The sequence below is a fragment of the Mus musculus genome, chromosome 12 (assembly GCF_000001635.26).
Source record: "Mus musculus strain C57BL/6J chromosome 12, GRCm38.p6 C57BL/6J".
NCBI lineage: Eukaryota > Metazoa > Chordata > Mammalia > Rodentia > Muridae > Mus > Mus musculus.
This window is the reverse complement of record NC_000078.6, coordinates 11,047,445-11,069,063: the sequence shown is the minus strand read 5'-3', so window position 1 is coordinate 11,069,063 and position 21,619 is coordinate 11,047,445. Positions and strand designations below refer to the sequence as shown.

Sequence of the window (21,619 nt, the reverse complement as noted above, 5' to 3'; positions counted from 1 at the left end):
CTATACCCTCCCCCTGCCCTGCTCCCCTACCCACCCACTCCCACTTCTTGGCCCTGGCATTCCCCTGTACTGGGGATACCAATACCAAGGGGTCTCTCTTCCCAGTGATGGCCAACTAGGCCATCTTTTGCTACATATGCAGCTAGAGACACGAACTCTGGGGGTACTGGTTAGTTCATATTGTTGTTCCACCTATAGGGTTGCAGACCCCTTCAGCTCCTTGGGTGCTTTCTCTAGCTTCTCCATTAGGGGCCCTGTGTTCCATCTTATAGATGACTGTGGGCATCCACTTCTGTGTTTGCCAGGCACTGGCATAGCCTCATATGAGACAGCTATACCAGGGTCCCTTCATCAAAATCTTGCTGGCATATGCAATAGTGTCTGGGATTGGTGGCTGATTATGGGATGGATCCCCGGGTGGGGTAGTCTCAGGATAGTCCATCCTTTCGTCTTAGCTCCAAACTTTGTCTCTGCAACTCCTTTCATAGGTATTTTGTTCCCTATTCAATTGCTCTGTAGTACAGCTTAATGTCAGGCATGGTGATTCCACCAGAGGTTCTTTTATTGTTGAGAATAGTTTTTGCTATCCTAGGTTTTTTATTATTCCAGATGAATTTGCAAATTGTCCTTTTTATCTCAGTGAAAAATTGAGTTCGAATTTTGATGGGAATTGCATTGAATCTGTAGATTGCTTTCGGCAGGATAGCCATTTTTACTATATTAATCCTGCCAATCCATGAGCATGGACGCTCTTTCCACCTTCTGAAATCTTCTTCAATTTCTTTCTTCAGAGACTTGAAGTTCTTATCATACTTCCTTAGTTAGAATCACACCAAGGTATTTTATATTATTTGTGACTATTGTGAAGGGTGTTGTTTGTGGGGACTCTTTTAACTGTCCTTACTGCTGGCTTCTGCATGTCTACTAAGACATAGGTAGGTCTGGGTAAGATATTCTTCCTGTGGTGTGGGTATAACTCACAAGCCCTCCTTTTCTGGATCTCTTTTGGGGATAGATGATTTGTTAGCTAGGTTGATTGATTGATCGTTCCCATAACACTGCTAAGCCTCAAGAAAGCTAAATACCTTCTTCAAGGTCACAAGTCTAATAGACAGTGGAGGTGGGGTCTGACTGTCAGCCTTCAAGCCTGGGAGCTCTTTCCTGTGCTTACCACTTAACCCAGAGAGAACAACTGGCTCAACTTAGCTCAATTCTGCTAGAAATGCTTTCTCTTGTAAAGAAGTCACTCTCAAAGATGCCCCATCTGCTAGATCTTACAGATTGGTCCATGCAGGGATCCTGAGAGCCCAGCTTTACCATCTGTGAACTTCAGAAACCCATGGCTTAGTACTCCACAGTGGGGAATGCCAACCAAGGCTTCTCCTTGTTCATGCTAGAGGAAGGTTTTGTGTATGTTTGGGGAAAAAAGCAAAAAGCAAAAAGCACAGCTTGGGATCACAGCAGCCTGTGAGTTCTGCGTCATGGTCACATTTCTTGGATAAGTGAATTTACCTCTTCATGCTTCTCTGATTTTTTTTAATGAAGTGAGGATGGCAATACCTATTTCATAGACATAGGGGAGGATTGAGTGATATAACAGGAAATGCACCGAGCACACAGTAGGCATTGAGTAAACAGATGCAATTATTCTGACAAGCATGAGTAATTCTCAACCTCACATCACCCTATCTGCTCCTTTCCAGAGCTCAGGCTATTTCTAACAAAGAACAAAGTTTCAAAGCCTGCTACCTCTTGAAATAAATTTCACTTCTAAAAGACAGACACTCTACCAAGGAGAAAAATGGTAGCTAGTGCAGGCTTTTGTGCAGGTTTTATTTGTATGCATAACCAAGTGTGTCTTCTTTGTTTGGAAGATGAATTTCATTCTAATAGTGCCAGCGGAGCTTTCAAAATCTCATAATTGCCATTCCTCACAGGCTCCACACTGAGACAATAAAAGAACGGGCTGGACAGCTCACATTGGATGTGGAGATGGGTGTGCATTTAAAAACATTTCAATTTTCCTGAGTCATCCCAGTCTGTACAGATATGCAGATGAGTTATATTGCAGAGTCAGCAACACCAGCTGCAAGAACTGGAAATCATGCAATGGTATAAGTCAGGCTTGAGGTGGCTTCCTGGCCTTGTTGTTTGTTAGCTATTGCTGTGAGAGAGTTGTGTCCCAAGGTCCCATGCTTAGTTAGAAAATGTGATCTTCCAGGTGGTAATGTTAAGAGTTGTCAATAAATGTTTGCAAGGATGAGAAGGGAAGGGAACCTTATACACTGCTGGTGGGAATGTCAACCAGCATGAAAGGCTCTCAAAAATATCTGAAGCTAGAATTATCATATGACCTAGATATACTATTTCTGGATGCCATAGTTAGGGATATTATTGCTATGAAGAAATACCAGGACTAAAACAAGTTGGGGAGGAAAGGGTTTATTTGGCTTACATTTCTGTATCACAGTCTGTCATTGATGGAAGTCAATACAGGACTTCAAGCAGGGCTTGAACCTGGGGGCAGGAGCTGATGCCGAGACCATGGAGGAGTGCTGCTTACTGGCTTGTTCCTTAAGATTTGCTAACCATCCTTTCTTTCTTTCTTTCTTTCTTTCTTTCTTTCTTTCTTTCTTTCTTTCTTTCTTTCTTTCCTCCCTCCCTTCCTCCCTCCCTCCCTCTCTCCCTCCCTCCTTCTCCCCCTCTCTCTCTTTCTTTCTTTCTTTCTTTCTTTCTTTCTTTCTTTCTTTCTTTCTTTCTTTCTTTCTTTCTTCCTTCCTTCCTTCCTTCCTTCCTTTCTTTCTTTCTTTCTTTCCTTCCTTCTTTCCTTCTTTCCTTCTTTCCTTCCTTCTTGTAAATGAGACTTCTTTTTCTTTTCTTTTCTTTTTAAGATTTATTTATTTATTTATTTATTTCATATAGGTGAGTACAGTGTTGATCTCACACCAGAAGAGGGCATCAGATCCCATTACAGATGGTTGTGAGCCACCATGTGGTTGCTGAGAATTGATCTCAGGACCTCTGGAAGAGCAGTCAGTCTTAACCGCTGAACCATCTCTCCAGCCCTCAGCCTGCTTTCTTATAGAACTTAGGACCACTCACCTAAGGATGGTGTCAACCCCCATTGGGTTAGGCCCTCCCACATCAATTACTAATCAAGAAAATGCCCTATTAGCATGCCTACAGCCCAGTCTCATGGAACATTTTCTCAGTTGAGGAACCCTATACTCAGATGACTCTAGCTTGTGATAGGTTGACATAAAACTAGCCAGCACACTGGATGTGCACCTAAAAGGCTCTTAACAATATAGCACAGAGGTAATTGCCCACTTATGTCTACTGACATATTATGCACAATAGCCAAGTTATGGAATTGGCCTATGTGTCCATTAATGAATGAATAGAGTAAGAAATTTGGTTTGTCTATATAATGGAGTTCTATTTAGCCATGATAAAGATTAAGATTATGCCCACTGAAGGAAAATTGGTACAACTAGAGATGAACATATTAAGAAAATTGGGACTCAGAAAGACAAATACGGCATGTTTTGTCTCAGTTCTGAGTCTGAGATTTTTTTTTTTTTTTTTACATATAGGCACATGTTATACATGTTATCTAGGACATGAAAATAGAGGTGGGACTCTCTGGGAGTAATGACAATGAATAAAGGGAGTGAGGATATGAATTTGGTCAAATTACAGGATATCCAAGATGAAAATGTAGCCATAAAACCCATCTCTAGGTATAATGAATATACAATAATTAAATCATGTGAGCATGCCCTTGGGAGACAGAAAGGTAGTGCTTATGAGACAATGAATTAGTTTCTAGAAATCAAAAGAGCAACACTTGCGTCTCCCCCAAGTCCGGCATTCCTCATACAGAAGCCTGGGAGAGGTGCAGAATGTTCTGGAGTTCCTCTTCCTCCTCTCCCATCTCTCCTATTCCCTCCTCCCCTTTCCTTCCTTTCTATTTAGCATATTATTATAGAGAAATTTAAACTATGATGGGCAAACTTTTAATAATTCATTTGAAGGTTTAGAAGATCAGCTTAGATAAATGTTTAGTGAACTGGATCAGAAAGTTGCAAAACAGGAAAACATTAAAAAAAATCAATGTATATTCCCTGATATCAGATGTTATGGAATGGCCACAAGGAAAGAAGATGGGAGAAAACAGAACATAATTTTTAAAAAAACTGATTAGAAATAATGGACCAAATGTGTATCCATATTTAAAGAGTCACACAGTGCCCAATCTGTGAATTTTAAAAATGTAAGTTTTCTAAGAGGCAAAATACTGTCTCAGGGTGCTGTGAATTTCTCCCCAAAGAAAAAAAGAGTTTACATAAAAAAGGAAGAAGAATTAAAACTTGTGTGTGTGTGTGGTGTGTGCTGTTCTCAGTAAATGCATGTTCCCATGAGAGTGTGCAAATGTGTATACCTGGGATGTTTCTGTGTATGTGCGTGTACATTCATGAGTATGTGCAAGCATTTAGAACAGAGGCTGGCATCAGGTATTTTTCTGGATCACTCCACACCATATCGAACCCAGAGCTTGCTGATCTGGTTGGCTTAGCTATCCATTCTATGCTTCTCAATCAAGGGACATACACTCATCCAGCTTTTATGTACATGGGGAGACCCAAACTCAGGCCTTCATACTTTTAAGAGTGATCACTTTACACTTTACCTGAGCCATCTTCTAAGCCCTAAAACATATTTCTCCAACACTAGTGAGAAACCAGAAAGTGACATTGGGTAACTTTAACTTTTTGAGAAAAATTAATTTCTACTTCACCACTGTACAACCAGTCAAAGTGTCAGTAAATCACAAAGATAAGATAAAGACAATTTAAAGTCCAAAATCAATTGAATTGCTCAGGAAGAACATGGAGGGTGATCCTAGTGATGTTTTGGTAGAGAAATCTTGGCATGTGATTCAGGTCATAGGCAAGAGGGCACCAAGTTGGGACGGAAGAAGACACAAGCACCTCAGAAGATACTCCAAAGATTGTGTTCACTCGTGTGCAGTGACACATGTGTCTGTCGCTTCTTCACCTCTATGCCGAAATACCTAGGAAAATCTACATAAAGAAAGAAAGGTCTGTTTGGCTTTTGGCTTGAGAAGTGTGTGTTAGTTCATGGTGGCTGCCTCTATTGCTGTTATGCCTGTAGTGAAATAGATTGTCATTGCTAGGAGGGTAAGGAAGCTGCTCACCTCAGGGCGGCAGGGAGAGAACATGAAAGATTGGAAAGGCTTTAAGATATTGCCTTCCATGGTAAGCTCCCATGACCCACTTCCTCTAACTAGGCCCCACCTCTTGTAGCTCATTCAACCATGAACTCATTAAGAGTTTAAGCCATTGATAAGTGAGTGTATCACCCTTATGATTGAGTAAGCACTGAACAGTACCTCCACCTGGAAAGCAAGCCTTAAATACCCAGCATCTTCGGGGGACTATGTCCTGTTTAATCTCCATTACAACATATATGAAAGGAACATATAAATTACTTGATGCATCTGATATTGAGAAGAATAGGTTGGAGCATATGAGAGAAACTGTATGGTAGATATTTTTGGAAAATCTAAGGTAATTATTTTCTAGGAATTATATAAAGTTCTCAGGGAAATAGGTTGAAATCATGGTGCCTATCTGATCTACGAATACCATTCTCATATTTCTTATAATGTGAACACCGAATAATGAGTTAACTGGAAATGTGACAGCACATATTTGAAAACTGGACAATGTGTGTGCAGACATCTGCTGCTCGTCTCTTTATTCTCATTAGCGATAAGCTGGCAGATAACATCTAAACAGCACGGCAGTCAGGATACAGTGAGCATGTTCTTCAGAATTGTGGCTTAGAATACATTAAGGGGCTCAGACCTGAAAGTGGTGGCCTCAGGGATGAGGGCTCAGGGCCGAAAAACCCAGGCAGAGGACAGAGTTTCTTCGTTTGCTCTAATTTTCTTTACTGTGCCTGTAAACATTTTACTACTGACAACCCCTGTCCCAGGATTTTATTATGAGGTCCTAAAATGAAAAGACTGTCATTAACTCTGTAATGCTATTGCCAAAGATGACTGGCTTCTCCTACAGTTATTCTTATTATACTCATAGAGAAACATTTCTTCAAGTGGGCCAAGCGCTTCTCTCCCCTCCCCAAGCATAAATCAGAAATCAGTTGTGAACAGAAGAACCTAAAAGGAGGCATTAACTGGCTGTGAAGTAGTCCTTGGTAAAAAGTGTCCTGCCCATGGAAAATCTGCAGAGGCAACAGGCCATGTTTATTATGGAAATACTGGTTATGTTATGACAGCATGTCGAGAAGTTTATGTGTCTCTAGGCTTTTAGAACGGAGATCCTGATTGGACACACTCCTATTAGCTTGGTGAGTAGAGGTAGATGGTAATGGATTAGAAGGTTTTCTCTGCTCTGGTGATCGAAGCCAGGAGGACTCAGAGGCAATGTGGTGTTAACATTTGGTTTTCGGTGTCACTCCTCTGCCTCTGTTAATCCACTATTGAATGTTTCCTGGGGAATGAGGAAGACTTCCTTGGGGCAATGTACCTGCTCTTTTTCTAACTCTGACTCCTTTCTCACCTTTCCCCTTCTCCAATCCAGCATGATTTTTGCTTCCAGCAAGCTCCCACAGTCACTGCTCTTTTCAACTTAGACTCTGTGTATCCTGAAATCACCAGCCCGGGATGGTAGAGAGACTCTGTCTTAGTACTCTATTGCTGAGAGGAAACACCGCAACCAAGGCAACTTTTATAAAAAGAATGCATTTAATTGGGTTGTGCTTACAGTTTCAGAGGATCAGTCCATTATTATCATGGCAGGGAGCATGGTGGCATGTAGGCAGGATGGTGCTAGAATACTACTAGCTGAGAGCTTTACATCTAGAACTTAGGCAGCAGCCATCGTCTCCACCTCTGCCGCTGCAGTAGCAGCAGCAAAAGTGAAGGGTGAACTGGGGAGACTGGATCTCGTGCGGACTTTTGAAACCTCAAAGTCCACCTTCAGTGAAACACCTCCTTCAACAAGGCCACACCTCCTAATCCTTGCAAACAGTTCAGCTGGGGACTAAGCATGCAAACATATAAACCTATGGGGCAGGGACATTCATTCTCATTCAAATGACCTCAGACACTTGAATGTGGCTTCATCAATATATGTGGATTTGGTTCCAAACAGGCTTTACGGACATCTTGCCCATTAAGGCAAATCCTATTTACTTCTGAATGATGATTACTGAGGGCTCAGGCATGTATTGCACCACTGGCTAATTGAAAACTACTTCCTGTTCACTGCAGTTTCTCGCCACAGACAAATGAAGATGCATCTGATAGACTCCTTGTTGTGGGTTTTGTGTCTTAGCTCAGCTCTAAATATTTGAAGCAGCCCGTTCTTCATTAGATGCCCTGAAGTGAGCTTTTCAGTGCGGAATGTCTTGCTCTCTCTATTAAAACCCCCTGTGCTTTCCTAAGTGCCTGAATAAAAGAATAGGTATTCATAAGTCTGGGCTGCAGCTGGCTGTTTGGAACCACAAGGAATATTTTTTTCCTGGAAGCCTTCTGAGGGTCATCCAGTATGAGGATTGCTCATATTTGCTTCTCTACCAGAATTATCAAGTAAAGTTTTACAAGGGTTCAGAATACCCCTTTCCTGCTATGTGTGTGTATGTTTAAAATGTATATTTCTGTGCGTAGGAGGTGTGAAGACATGCATGCACATGAAGTCAGGAGTTCAAGCTTGGCTTCCATTCCCCAGGAGCTGTCTATCTTGTTTCATAAGTCAGGGTTTCCTGCTTAGACCTGGCACTTGCTATTTAGGCTGCATTGTCTGGCTAGAGAGCCTTAAGGCTCCCAGCACAGGGGTTATACATTCACAGCATGATGCTTGGCTTTTTAGGTAGGTGCTAGGATTGGATTCAGGTCCTCAAGCTTCCAAACCAAGCACTTTACCAACTGCGTCATCTCTCTACTCCCATACTCTACTTTTCTTATTTCTGGTAAAAAAATTCATATCCTTGGTACCATTGATACAGAAGCCAAAAGGGTGCTTGGAGAGCTACAGCAGGTAACTGATGTAAGCCATTTCCTGGCCAGATATCTGGCTCCATTCATGAAAGACATATTTGATGCCTACTGCTGCTGAAGTCATGGCCCTGGTGCTTCATGAACATTTTTTCTAGTGTATGAATCAAAACTAGGTGGGTGGTATAAAGGAAGCCATATCTAACAGCTATGAGTCCTCAAAGCTAAATGTGTTGATTAGTTTTACCTCAACTTGACAGACAAGCTAGAAACGTTTGGGAAATGGGACTCTTAATTGAGAAAATGCCTCTATAAAGATTTGCTTACAGGCAAAGATGTTGTGCATTTTGGTGATTAAAGATTGATGGGTGTGGTCCCAGTTCATTGGAAGAAGTCCTACATGATGTAAGAAATCAGACTGTGCAAGCTGGTAACCAGTGCTCTTCCATGGCTTCTGTTTTCATTCCTGTCCTGCCTTTTTTTGATTATAGGCTGTGCTGTGGATATGTAAGCAACATAAACCTCTTCCTTCCTAATTTGCTTATGGTCATCGTGTTTTATAGAAACCCCAACTAGGACATTGAAGATTAACATTCAGACGACTGGGTTACTTTTCTAGTTCTGGGACCATGACCTAGTTTCTCTAGACTATCTAGTTTATCTTCAGATAGGGGTGTTTCTAATGTGGGTTTTTTTTTGTCTTGTCAGTAATAAATAAAATAATACACAGTAGAATATATATATATACATATATATATATATCTTAGTGCTAATCAAATAAATAATACATGAAAGTAATTTGTTATGGAGTCATTATGACACTTTGATATTTTATTATGTATCATTTAGTGTAAGAAATAAGAAGTAATTTAATATTCAAGTTTTTATAGCATCAGAAACAAAGTGATTTTACCTGAGTATGTGTATAAGTCAAATATAAAATGTTTCCTAGCTAGAATTTTTTCTACTCTTCTTTTACTGAAAATAGATTTTTTCATAAGATATATTCTGATTACAGTCCCTCGAAATCCTTCAAATCCCTCCTTTCCCTCCCATCTAAGTCCACATCCTTTCTGTCCTTAGAAAACAAACAGGCATCTACAGAATAAACAAACAAACAAACAAACAAACAAACAAATAAAAACATAAGATAAAACAAAGTCAAACAAATTGAGAGAGGATAAAACAAACAGAAGAAAAAGAGTCAAAGAGAAAGCATAACACACACATAGATGCACAGACACATGCTTCACACAAACAAGAATCCCATAACACAAAACTGGAAGCCATCATATATATGCAAAGAGCCTGTAAGGTGTAATGAAAGAAAAAAAAGAGAGAAAAAGATAGAAAAGAAGGAAAAAGAAAAAAAAAATGGAAAAAGAAAAAAAATCCCTGACAAAACATTATAAGATAAAAACAAAACCAAAAGCAAACTATCCAAACCTCTAAAAATGCATTGAGTTAGTTTTGTGGTGGCCATCTACTACTGGGCATGTACAAACCTTAAGAATGGTTTATATCCCCAGTGAGACTTCGCTAGCGATAACTAATTTTTCATTCAAAAGGTAACTGTCAATTGGAGATAGGGAGTGGGAGAGATGACCCAAATCCTGCCAGAGCTCCAGGGCTCTGGGCAGGCCGATGCGGGGGACTGCCCCAATGCGGGGGGGTTGGGGGGGGTTGGAGGGGGAGCCGCATGCTCTCCACTCTGTCCGGGTGGGCATCTGGCTGTGGGAAGCCATGGAACACCAGTCCGTGGGGGTGGCGAGGGAGCAGTCTGGAGTCCCTGGGCCTCACAGAAGCCAGGGATGACAGGCTCTAGCTCTTGGGCATCACAGGATGTTGCTGGACACTGAGGAAGAGCTGAGAATGGGTGTGGCTCGGTCTGCCCCAAGTTGAAGGGAAAAGGGGCAGGGGAGAAGGTGCTGGGTGGCTCCCATGCGGACAAGAGTCTTTGTTCCAGCCTGGAGGCCGAAAACACTGAGGGGCCTTCCTGTGAGAGATAAGCACGGCTCTTTAGGGGAAGGCCTATTCCATTGCTCTAGCATGTCGAGTCTAGATGAAAGGAGGCAGTCTATGGTTTTAGGCCTTTATTGTAGAAAACACAGAGAGAGAAAAGGTAGAGAAGTAGAGGCTGACCATGACCACGTGGAGAAAGGGGAAAAGGAAGGGGAAGAGAGGGAACAAGTGGGCTAGCAAGAGAGAGAGGAGGGGCCAAGCAGCCCCTTTTATAGTGGGCAGGGCTACCTTGCTGTTGCCAGATAACTGTGGGGAGGAGCTTACCTGGCTGTAGCCAGAATACCAGTGGCTTGGGACATTGTCTACATGACTGGTAGTCACAGGATGATGGAGTTGAGGGCTTGTGGTGTCAGGCATTTGTGTCTGGGGACATAGCTCACTGTTCCGTCCCTTGTAGAATTTTCTACTGGGTCTCCAGATTAAGCCTCGCTTGACCAGAACACAGACTGCCTTTTATGGTCCCACAAGGGTTGGGGGCTTCCCATCTCATCTCATCTCCACCCCATCTGGTTCTGACCTGTACAGGCCTGTGCATGTTGTCACAGTTTCTGTGAGTTCATATGTGCATGGGCCTTGCTGTGTTTAGAAGGTCTTGTTTCATTGGTGCCTTCCATCCCCTCTGACTCTTACACTCTTTCTGCTTCCTCTTCCTTGAGCCCTGAGGGGTGAGATTTGCTGGAGATGCCCCATTCAGCACTGACTGTTCCAAGTTCTCTCACTCTCTGTGAATTGTCCAGCTGTGGGTCTCTATTTATTCTCATATGCTGCAGGGGAGAGCTTCTCTGATGATGGCTGAGCAAGATACTGACCTAGGAGTATAGCAGAACATCATTAGGAGTCAATTTTTTGCTATGTTCCTTTAACAGAAAAATAGTACTTGATTTTTCTTCAAGTCTATGGCCTATCTGGTCTCAGGGTCTTGGACATCTGAATTGTAGCAGGTATGGGTTCTATCTTCTGAATTAGAGCTTAATGAAAATAAGATATTGGTTGGTTATGCTTCAAACATTGTGCCACTGTTATACCAGCATGTCTTGCAGGCAAGTTACCATCATTGATTTAAGTGTTTGGGTTAATGGTTGCCTTTCTCCTTTGGTATCATGCAGAGTACCTTCTAGTACTATGAGCACTGGCTTGTAGGGAGGAAGGCTCTCGGAAGACATCAGCTTCAGTTCATGTTCAATGATTTATGTAGATGTTGGATTCAGCAATATGGCTTTACCATCAGTTTGTGGAAAGCAATCAATCATCTTGGTAATCAATAATCTGGGTTGTTTGAGCATTCCTATGGGACCTCTTTGGCCAACAACTCAGTTAGATATAATTTATTATATTGGGAGCTTCATTTCTTGGTGAGAACTTTTCAGTAGGTATTCTGTCTCCTCCATTCTTTGGTGACTTCATTTAGATAGCCTTCACAGATGGATATATTTTAGGAAGCTTCTGTAGTATTAGGCTTCCAGAGGACCCCTACAGTGGCCCATATTTTTACTTGCTGAGAAATTTTGATTGAAGTAGAACTAGTAGCACAAGTCACTGAGCATTTTCAGTTCCATTGATATTTCCTTTTAGAATTCCCACAGCACTTACTCTTCTGCTATTCAGTTAGTACTTAATTAAGTAAGGATGGGAGAGGATAGAAGTGATTAACTTAGAAGTGTTCAGACCTCTTCCTCGCAGATGAAAATCTGCTGTTGGCATCCTACTGTGACACCCACCTCCCAATCTGCTGCCTGGAAGTTTTTCTTCACTCTAAAAATCTGTAGTGAGGAATGGAGAGCGGTGGCCAGGAGAGGAGAGGTGGAAGGGGCATTTTTATTAAGGTAATTTGCAAATGGGAGGGAGGGAGAGAGGGAGGGAGGGAAGAGGAGAGTAGAGGAGGAGGAAGAGGAGGAGGAAGAGAGAGAGAGGGAGAGAGAGAGGGAGGGAGAGGGAGAGGGAGAGGGAGAGGGAGAGGGAGAGGGAGAGGGAGAGGGAGAGGGAGAGGGAGAGGGAGAGGGAGAGGGAGAGGGAGAGGGAGAGAGAAAATTTTGGAAGTTATTTGAATTGGGCCTCATAGTGCAGGTCTGAAATCCCAGGTACTTGACAGATTGAGGCAGAAGTGCCCTAACTCTAAGGCCAGGGTGGACCACAATATGAATTCAAAGGCAGCTTGGACAACCTAGTAAGAATATTGCTGAGGATATAGTCCAGTGATCGAAAGCTTGCCTAGCATATGCGAGTGCTTAGCTTCAATCCCTTAAAAAAAAAAGAGTGGAATCATTTGAAATGTTTTTCAGACATTGATGTTTCCCTTGGTTCTTCATAGGCCATGGACACTGTAGTCACAAATATTAGGACATCATGGATATAAACTACTGAAGAACACTGGCTTTATTTTACTTTAATCCACACAACTATTATTTTCCTCTTCATATCATCTCCTACCCGCACCCCCCTTTTTTTTTCCAGTGGAGGCTCCATTTCCAACCCACAGAATGAGTTCCATGGCTCACAACATGGTTGGATCAATCCATGTTTAATCTCTCCTTCCCCCAGTAACATGGAATGTCCCTTGAAGCCCTTGAGTACATCTTCAGAAACCCAGTGAGCTGTATGGAGTATTTCTTGAGTTTGGGAGGACACTACTCAGGAAATAATGGTAAACAGGGATGCTTTCTGATAATTGTCTTAGGTCAGTGATGCTTACCAAACTGAAAAAGACAGACACTATATCCCACTGAGATCCACCTGTCCGCTGGGCACCTCAGCGACACAAAAGGGACAGGACTACAGCAGAAGTGTTCTACCATACAGAGAGCTGGATTTTATCTGTAATTATTTGAAAATTTTAGCTTAACAGATCACTTGCTTTTATTATTGTTTTTCATTATTAATGCTTTTTAAATGTTCTTCCTTTTATTTATTTTTATTTTTATTTTTATTTTTTAAATGCTCTTCCTTTTAACTGATTAGACCATGTGCAGACTTCTGTCTCAAACTGGCTTCTTCTTCTCACCCCATTCATTGGTCTGTCTACAAGATGACACAGTGGCCTTTCATTAGCTCTTCTTTTGTTATAGATTAAAGAGCAATTGTGTACAAAGTTGATTGGGCTTATATGAAGGTACTTGTGAGTAGCAGCCCCCAACTACTTATGTGGAAAATTCAATAGAAAGGCAGTCGGTTGGATACACAGGTTAGGCAGAATAGAGAGTCCTATGCCCAGTGACACCAGTGAACAATTCCATATCATGGTTTCTGGTCATGGGGAAATGACATGAACCCCATGTTGGAAACAGAGCATCTTGGGTGTGTCAGTTGCGTGGATTGTCTCTAGTGGGAGTTCTGAGTTGCTTTTCTAAAGTGCTTGTAGCCAAATACTATGACCTTCTTTGTCTTCATCTTCATCTTTTTTTTCTCTTCTTCATCTTTATTTCCACCATCTTTTCAATAAATGCAATTCCTTTTAGGGAGCTCCATCCCATAATTTAGCCTTTAACTTTATAAAATATGGTATTTGTCCAATGTGCAGTTTTTATTATTTTAAACTCTGGTGAATTTTAATTAAAATGACACGCTCTCAACTCACTTTAAAGTGAGCATATATTTGGAATTGCGACCATTTCCGAGACTCTCTTAAAGCCTGATCGGACAAGGAGAGGAGTTTATTAATCAAATGAAAAATGGCATTGTCAGGTACATGGAAATGAGAAGAGGGTAGGGAGAGATCTTTGAGTGGAGACCAGTGTTTAACAACAACAGCAAGCTGTCCGTGGAATGGGTATTCCTTCCCTCCCTCTGCGATCAAATGTCCATACTCCCAAGTGCAATGCAGATTTGGAACTCTGTCCCCTGTGTTCTTGCACATCTTTCTACATTTCCCTTTGCATGCGCTTCCCCTGAGTTCCAGTCTAGGACAGTTCAGTTTGAGTGTTACACATCCCCTCCTTCCTCAGAGCCTTTGCCAGCGATGTAGCTTCTACTTTCTTCCTCCTCTGCAATCCTCTATTCTGCAAGAATTAGCAATGTCACCTTTTCTAAGGATGCGTCCCTGCTCCCACTTTCTTCACATCCTAAATATTTCTAACCTACTACATTCTTTCCATTCTCCTCGATATGAGTGACCTTGGGAAAGTTATTGCTCTCTGCACTAGTTTTCTCAATAACATGAGATAATCATACTATCACTTATAAAGTTATTGAGGATATAAAACAATTAGTATGTTTTCTATAAGGCATATAACCACTCAATAAGTGCTTTTGTACTTTTGTTATAATTTATTACCACTCCTGACAATATCATGACCATATCCACAGGCAAGTGCTTTATTCACACAGATCTTATTCACATATTGTTGGTGTCAGTTTCCCCCTATGTGCTGGCTGGTTTTATGTCAATTTGACCCAAGCTAAAGTCATCTGAGAGGAGGGAACCTCAATGAAGAAAATGCCTCCATAAGACTGGGCTGTAGGCAAGCCTGTAGGGAATTTTCTTAATTAGTGATTGATCGGAGCAGCACCCAGACTACCCATGGGAGGAGATACAGAGACAATGTTTGGGGCAGAAACTGAAGGAAAGGCCATCCAGTGTCTGTCCCACCTGGGGATCCAAACTCATATACTGAGTTACCACACTCAGACACTATTGTGGATGCCAATAAGTGCTTGCTGACCCTGATAAAACTGTCTCCTGAGAGGCTCTGCCAGTGCCTGACAAATACAGAGGTGAATGTACACAGCCATCCATGGGACTGAGCACAGGGTCCCCAATGGAGGAGCTAAAGAAAGGACTCAAGGAGCTGAAGGGGTTTGCAGCTCCATAGAAGGAACGACAATATGAACCAACCAGTACCCATAGAGCTCCTAGAGACTAAACCACCAACCAAAGAGCACACATGGAGGGACTCATGGCTCCAGCTGCATATGTAGCAGAGGATGTTCTTGTGGGATATCAGTGTAGAGGAGAGGACCTTGGTCCTGTGAAGGGCCCCAGTGTAGGGGAATGCCAGGACAGGAAAGCAGGAGTGGGTGGGTTAGTAGCAGGGTGGGGGGATGGGATAGGGGGGCTTTTAGAGGGGACATGAGATAAAATTTGAAATGTAAATAAAGAAAATATCTAATAAAAAAATAAGTCCCTTAGGCTGGTGATCCTGGGTTCTTTAAGAAAGCAGGATGTACAAACCATGAGGAGTGAGCCAATAAGCAGCACCCCTCCATGGCTACTGCATCAGTTCCTGCCTCCAAGTTCCTGCTCTGATTTCCTTCAATGATGAACAACGCTATGAAATCAATTTAACTCCCTTTTCCCCATGTTGATTTGGTTGTGGTGTTCCATCCCAGCAAAAGCAACCATAAGACATCCTATTTTATACACCTTAATCCTCAGACTATGTGCAATATTTAGCATCAACATGCATTTAGTAAATGTTTATTAAAATATATTTATTGGTTTCTATAAGCTTTTTTCTTTTAATCAGCTTATCAGTTTCTTGAAGAGTGTTTTGTGCTTTACAGCAGCTAGCAAGGAGACCAGCCAGCTCCCTGAGCATGGCCAGTGTCACAATGAATCAATGACAAGTTTGCAGAAAAGACTATTTGAATGTTGGCTGATAGTGAAGACCACAGGTGTAATGAAGGACCTGTTACCTGCATGCCATCAGTACCAGGTTAGAGGCCTGAAGGCAAACACTGGTATGATCCTTTGCTTCACAGCTCTGTCTCTCTGTTGTAATTAAAAAGCAGATGTAGTATGGTGAGCCTGACTCCTGAGCCTTACACTTGCATGTGGACTGAGGGCATGGTAAAGGGAAGAGGAGTGCTTTGTTGGGAGAAGTTACAGTAGGATGTTTAGCTCACATCCCCTGTGACTCAGTGTTGTATGCCGGCCTGCAGCCTACTTGAACCTGGTACACCAGGGAGGCAGGCTGGGACTGAAAGAGACTTAGATGGCGAGAGATTAATGGAGACCAAGACATGATTCTGTTCAAGGCCTGCCAGTTTACTAAGAGAGTCTACTTATAAAAGGGGAAGGCCCATCCCCCGCCAGTTCATTCTTGGTGTCTGGAGCCAGCCTGTAGGCGATGTGCAGAATAGGATGTTCCTCTGGAATATCTCAGGGCTTCTCAGTGGGTAGCAGTGTCTTGGAGAGAGCAGTGGCAGGTGGCAGAACAAAAGAGCCATCCAACAAAAGGCTCCACCCTAGGTAATCTCCTTCTTAGTGGCAGCAAGGTCAAAGTCTGGATCAGCCTGCTTCAGGGCTGAGGGAGGCTACAACTCAGGACTAGAATGTTCTGTCCTCTAGGTTGGAGTCCACATTCCGTAAAGCTGAGAGCTCATAGGTGGTAATTCTATACTTCAGCACATCATCTATTGTGGATCATTTGATTAGATGTTTTAGTACATTACACTTATTAGAAAACAAAGATCCTTTTTTTTTCTATTTTTTTTATTAGGTATTTTCTTCATTTACATTTCAAATGCTATCCCAAAAGTTCCCCTTACCCTCCCCACCCTACTCCCCTACCCACCCACTCCCACTTCTTGGCCCTGGTGCTCCCCTGTACTGGAGCATATAAAGTTTGCAAGACCCAGGGGCCTCACTTCCCAATGACGGCCGACTAGGCCATCTTCTGCTACATATGCAGCTAGAGACACGAGCTCTGGGGGAGGTACTGGTTAGATCAAATTGTTGTTCCACCTATAGGGTTGCAGACCCCTTTAGCTCTGTGGGTACTTTCTCTAGCTTCTCCATTGGGGGCCCTGTGTTCCATCCAATAGCTGACTGTGAGCATCCACTTCTGTGTTTGCTAGGCCCTGGCATAGCCTCACAAGAGACAGCTATATCAGGGTCCTTTCAGCAAAATCTTGCTGGTGTATGCAATCGTGTCTGTGTTTGGTGGCTGATTATGGGATGGATCCCCGGGTGCGGCAGTCTCTGGATGATCCATCCTTTCATCTCAGCTCCAAACTTTGTCTCTGTAACTCCTTTCATGGGTGTTTTGTTACCAATTCTAAGAAGGGGCAAAGAGCCCACACTTTGGTCTTCATTCTTGAGTTTCATGTGTTTTGCAAATTGTATCTTGGGTATCCTAAGTTTCTGGGCTAAAATCCACTTATCAGTGAGTACATATCATGTGAGTTCTTTTGTGATTGGGTTACCTCACTCAGGGTGATGCCCTCCAGGTCCAACCATTTGCCTAGGAATTTCATAAATTCATTCTTTTTAATAGCTGATTAGTACTCCATTGTGTAAATGTACCACATTTTCTGTATCCATTCCTCTGTTGAGGGGCATCTGGGTTCTTTCCAGCTTCTGGCTATTATAAATAAGGCTGCTATGAACATAGTGGAGCATGTGTCCTTCTTACTGGTTGGAACATCTTCTGGATATATGCCCAGGAGAGGTATCGTGGAATCCTCTGGTAGTAGTATGTCCAATTTTCTGAGGAACCGCCAGACGGATTTCCAGAGGGGTTGTACAAGCTTGCAATCCCACCAACAATGGAGGAGTGTTCCTCTTTCCCCACATCCTCGCCAGCATCTGCTGTCACCTGAAATTTTGATCTTAGCCATTCTGATTGGTGTGAGGTGGAATCTCAGGGTTGTTTTGATTTTCATTTCCCTGATGATTAAGGATGCTGAACATTTTTTCAGGTGCTCCTCAGCCATTCGGTATTCCTCAGGTGAGAATTCTTTGTTTAGCTCTGAGCCCCATTATTTAATGGGGTTATTTGATTTTCTGGAGTCCACCTTCTTGAGTTCTTTATATATATTGGATATTAGTCCCCTATCTGATTTAGAATAGGTAAAGATCCTTTCCCAATCTGTTGTTGGCCTTTGTGTCTTATTGACGGTGTCTTTTGTCTTACAGAAGCTTTGTAATTTTATAAGGTCCCATTTGTTGATTCTTGATTTTACATCACAAGCCATTGCTGTTCTATTCAGGAATTTTCCCCCTGTGCCCATATCTTCAAAGCTTTACCCTACTTTCTCCTTTATAAGTTTCAGTATCTCTGGTTTTATGTGGAGTTCTTTTTCCCACTTAGATTTGACCTTAGTACAAGGAGATAGAAATGGATCAATTCGCATTCATCTACATGCTAACCACCAGTTGTGCCAGCACCATTTGTTGAAAATGCTGTCCTTTTTCCACTGGATGGTTTTAGCTCTCTTGTCAAAGATCAAGCAACAATAGGTGTGTAGGTTCATTTCTGGGTCTTCAATTCTATTCCATTGCTCTACTTGTCTGTCACTATACCAGTACCATGCAGTTTTTATCACAATTGCTTTAGGTCAGGCATGGCGATTCCACCAGAGGTTCTTTTATCCTAGAGAAGAGTTTTTGCTATCCTAGGTTTTTTGTTATTCCAGATGAATTTGCAGATTGCTCTTTCTAATTCGTTGAAGAATTGAGTTGGAATTTTGATGGGGATTGCATTGAATCTGTAGATAGCTTTTGATAAGATAGCCATTTTTATTATATTAATGCTGCCAATCCATGAGCATGGGAGATCTTTCCATCTTCTGAGAGCTTCTTTAATTTCTTTCTTCAGAGACTTGAAATTCTTATCACACAGATCTTTCACTTCCTTAGAGTCATGCCAATGTATTTTATATTATTTGTGACTATTGAGAAGGGTGTTGTTCCCCTAATTTCTTTCTCAGCCTGTTTATCCTTTGTGTAGAGAAGACTTGTTTGAGTTAATTTTATATCCACCTACTTCATTGAACCTGTTTATCAGGTTTAGGAGTCCTGTGGTGGAATTTTTAGGGTCACTTATATATACTATCATATCATCTGCAAAAAGTGATATTTTGACTTCTTCCTTTCCAATTTGTATTCCCTTGATCTCCTTTTGTAGTCGAATTGCCCTGGCTAGGATTTCAAGTACAATGTTGAATAGGTAGGGAGAAAGTGAGCAGCCTTGTCTAGTCACTGATTTTAGTGGGATTGCTTCCAGCTTCTCACCATTTACTTTGATGTTGGCTACTGGTTTGCTGTAGATTGCTTTTATCATGTTTAGGTATGGGCCTTGAATTCCTGATCTTTCTAGGACTTTTATCATGAATGGGTGTTGGATTTTTTCAAATGCTTTCTCAGCATCTAAGTAGATGATCATGTGGTTTTTGTCTTTGAGTTTGTTTGTATAATGGATTATGTTGATGGATTTCTGTATATTAAACCATCCCTGGAATGAAACCTACTTGGTCAGGATGGATGATTGTTTTGATGTGTTGTTGGATTTTGTTTGTGAGAATTTTATTGAGCATTTTTGCAAGAAAGTAATCTTTCAACAAACCTAAAAGAAGACAGCCAGAATAACAGAATGCCAAGTCTAACAACAAAAATAAAAGGAAGCAACAATTACTTTTCCTTAATATCTCTTAATATCAATGGATTCAATTCCCCATTAAAAAGACATAGACTAACACACTGGTTACACAAATAGGACCCAACATTTTGCTGCTTACAGGAAACCCATCTCAGGGAAAAAGACAGACACTACCTCAGAATGAAAGGCTGGAAAACAATTTTCCAAGCAAATGGTCTGAAGAAACAAGCTGGAGTAGCCATTCTAATATCTAATAAAATCGACTTCCAACCCAAAGCTATCAAAAAAGACAAGGAGGGACACTTCATACTGATCAAAGGTAAAATCTTCCAAGAGGAACTCTCAATTTGAATATCTATGCTCCAAATGCAAAGGCAGCCACATTCATTAAAGAAAGTTTAGTAAAGGTGAAAGCACACATTGCAGCTCACACAATAATAGTGTGAGACTTCAACACACCACTTTCATCAATGGACAGATCATGGAAACAGAAACTAAGCAGGGACACAGTGAAATTAACAGAAGTTATGAAACAAATTGATTCAACAGATATCTACAGAACATTTTGTCCTAAAACAAAAGCATATACTTTCTTCTCAGCATCTTATGGCACCTTCTCCAAAATTGACCATATAATTGGTCACAAAACAGGCCTCAACAGATACAAAAATATTGAAATTGTCCCATGCATCCTATTAGATCACCATGGACTAAGGCTGATCTTCAATAACAACATAAATGATATAAAGCCAACATTCACGAGGAAACTGAACAATACTCTTCTCAATGATATCTTGGTCAAGGAAGGAATAAAGAAAGAAATTAAAGACTTTTTAGAGTTTAATGAACATGAAGCCACAACATTTCTAAATTTATGGGACATAATGAAAGCATTTCTAAAAGGAAAGCTCATAGCTCTGAGTGCTTCCAAAAAGAAACTAGAGAGTGCACACACTAGCAGCTTGACAACACTCCTAAAAGCTCTAGAACTAGGGCATAGTTTCTGTCCTTGTGCTGGCACTAACTGGAAGGGACTTGTGCCCCTGGTTAGGCCGGTTTTCTGCTTCCCTAATGCTCTCTCAGGTCCTGTGTGATTGGATTGGAACAGAAGTTGTGTTCCACTCACCATTGGTTTAAAGATCGTGTGGAGAGTCCTCTAGGGACCGTGGGGGTGTCTGCCGACTCTGCGTCCAAGGTAACCCAGTCCTGGTGCCGACCTGAAATGCAAAACAAGATCTTAATAGTTATTTTCAACCAGGAAATATATATAAAAAATGCTTCAATCCAATTCCAAAGTGTTTGTTCCATGCAAACATTTAAAGTTAGTTGTAGCATATCCCAGCAATGTGATGTGTTTTGGGTCTCCTACCACCTTCTATTAATATCATTCTGAACTTTGATTATGTAATTGGTAACACTATTAAATACTATTCCTTTAAAGGGTCGTTTGTTAAGCTGTCTGAGCTCTAAATTTAAATTTGTTTAAAGGATGCCATAAAAAGTTGAAATCAAGGGATTATGGGGGAATGGTTTCAGCTAAGAAATGAGAAAGTTATTTAGCTTTAACAAGAACATTTAAAGATTTTTCTAGGGATCTGAGATATATGGGAAACACGTGAAGGCATTAGGAACGGAATGTAAGACTCTATTGCTCATTTTTAAGCTTCTAGAAATGAAACCTCTAAACTGAAGGCTGAGTGAAGGGGAACTTTAGAAGTACCTTATCAGGGAGTTGACTTGTTTCAAATCCCAGAGGAGGTTAGATGGAGGGCCCACGAAGAAACTTGAGATGGGCTTACCTCCTGAAAATGAGGAGTCTCACTTCCTGCTCTTCCTCTTCAGTGTTTACCCTCCATCCTCCTGTGCCCTTCATGGCTATTGATAGCACTTGATTGTGCCCAGCTGCAGCAGCTCTCCTCCATATCTTCATACCATTAGTCTCCTTGCTCTGTTTCAGGCCTGCCACATGATGCAGTAAAGTAATAACTTGCTTAAACACGAGAGATCAGCTGTAATTTATTTGTGAAGAAAATATTTCTGAAGAACCACTGAGCTGTAAATTATTCACGGAGAAAGTATTTCTCAAGAAGCACGTATAACTGCTACAAGTCCAGAGCTCCGATGGTGAGGGCTCTGCATGGTACTCATGATGGGGTTTCCTCCCTCCACTTCAGGCACATAACTGAGTCATATTTCTCAATCTATTAGAGGTCAGGTGAAATTGCATGAGAGGATT

The 21,619-nt window shown here is 41.6% G+C and overlaps 1 long non-coding RNA gene across 1 annotated transcript in view; it reads right to left on the bottom strand.

Annotated features, from left to right (window-relative positions):
* The window catches only part of 7420701I03Rik (RIKEN cDNA 7420701I03 gene), a 30,929-nt gene extending 9,678 nt beyond the window's left edge, over positions 1-21,251 (bottom strand). The window contains exons 1-2 of the long non-coding RNA NR_045860.1: positions 21,104-21,251; positions 20,510-20,600 (exon numbers count right to left, since the gene is read on the bottom strand). This is a non-coding gene — a long non-coding RNA (RIKEN cDNA 7420701I03 gene). The remainder of the gene's footprint in view (positions 1-20,509; positions 20,601-21,103) is intronic.
* Positions 21,252-21,619: the final 368 nt, after the last annotated feature.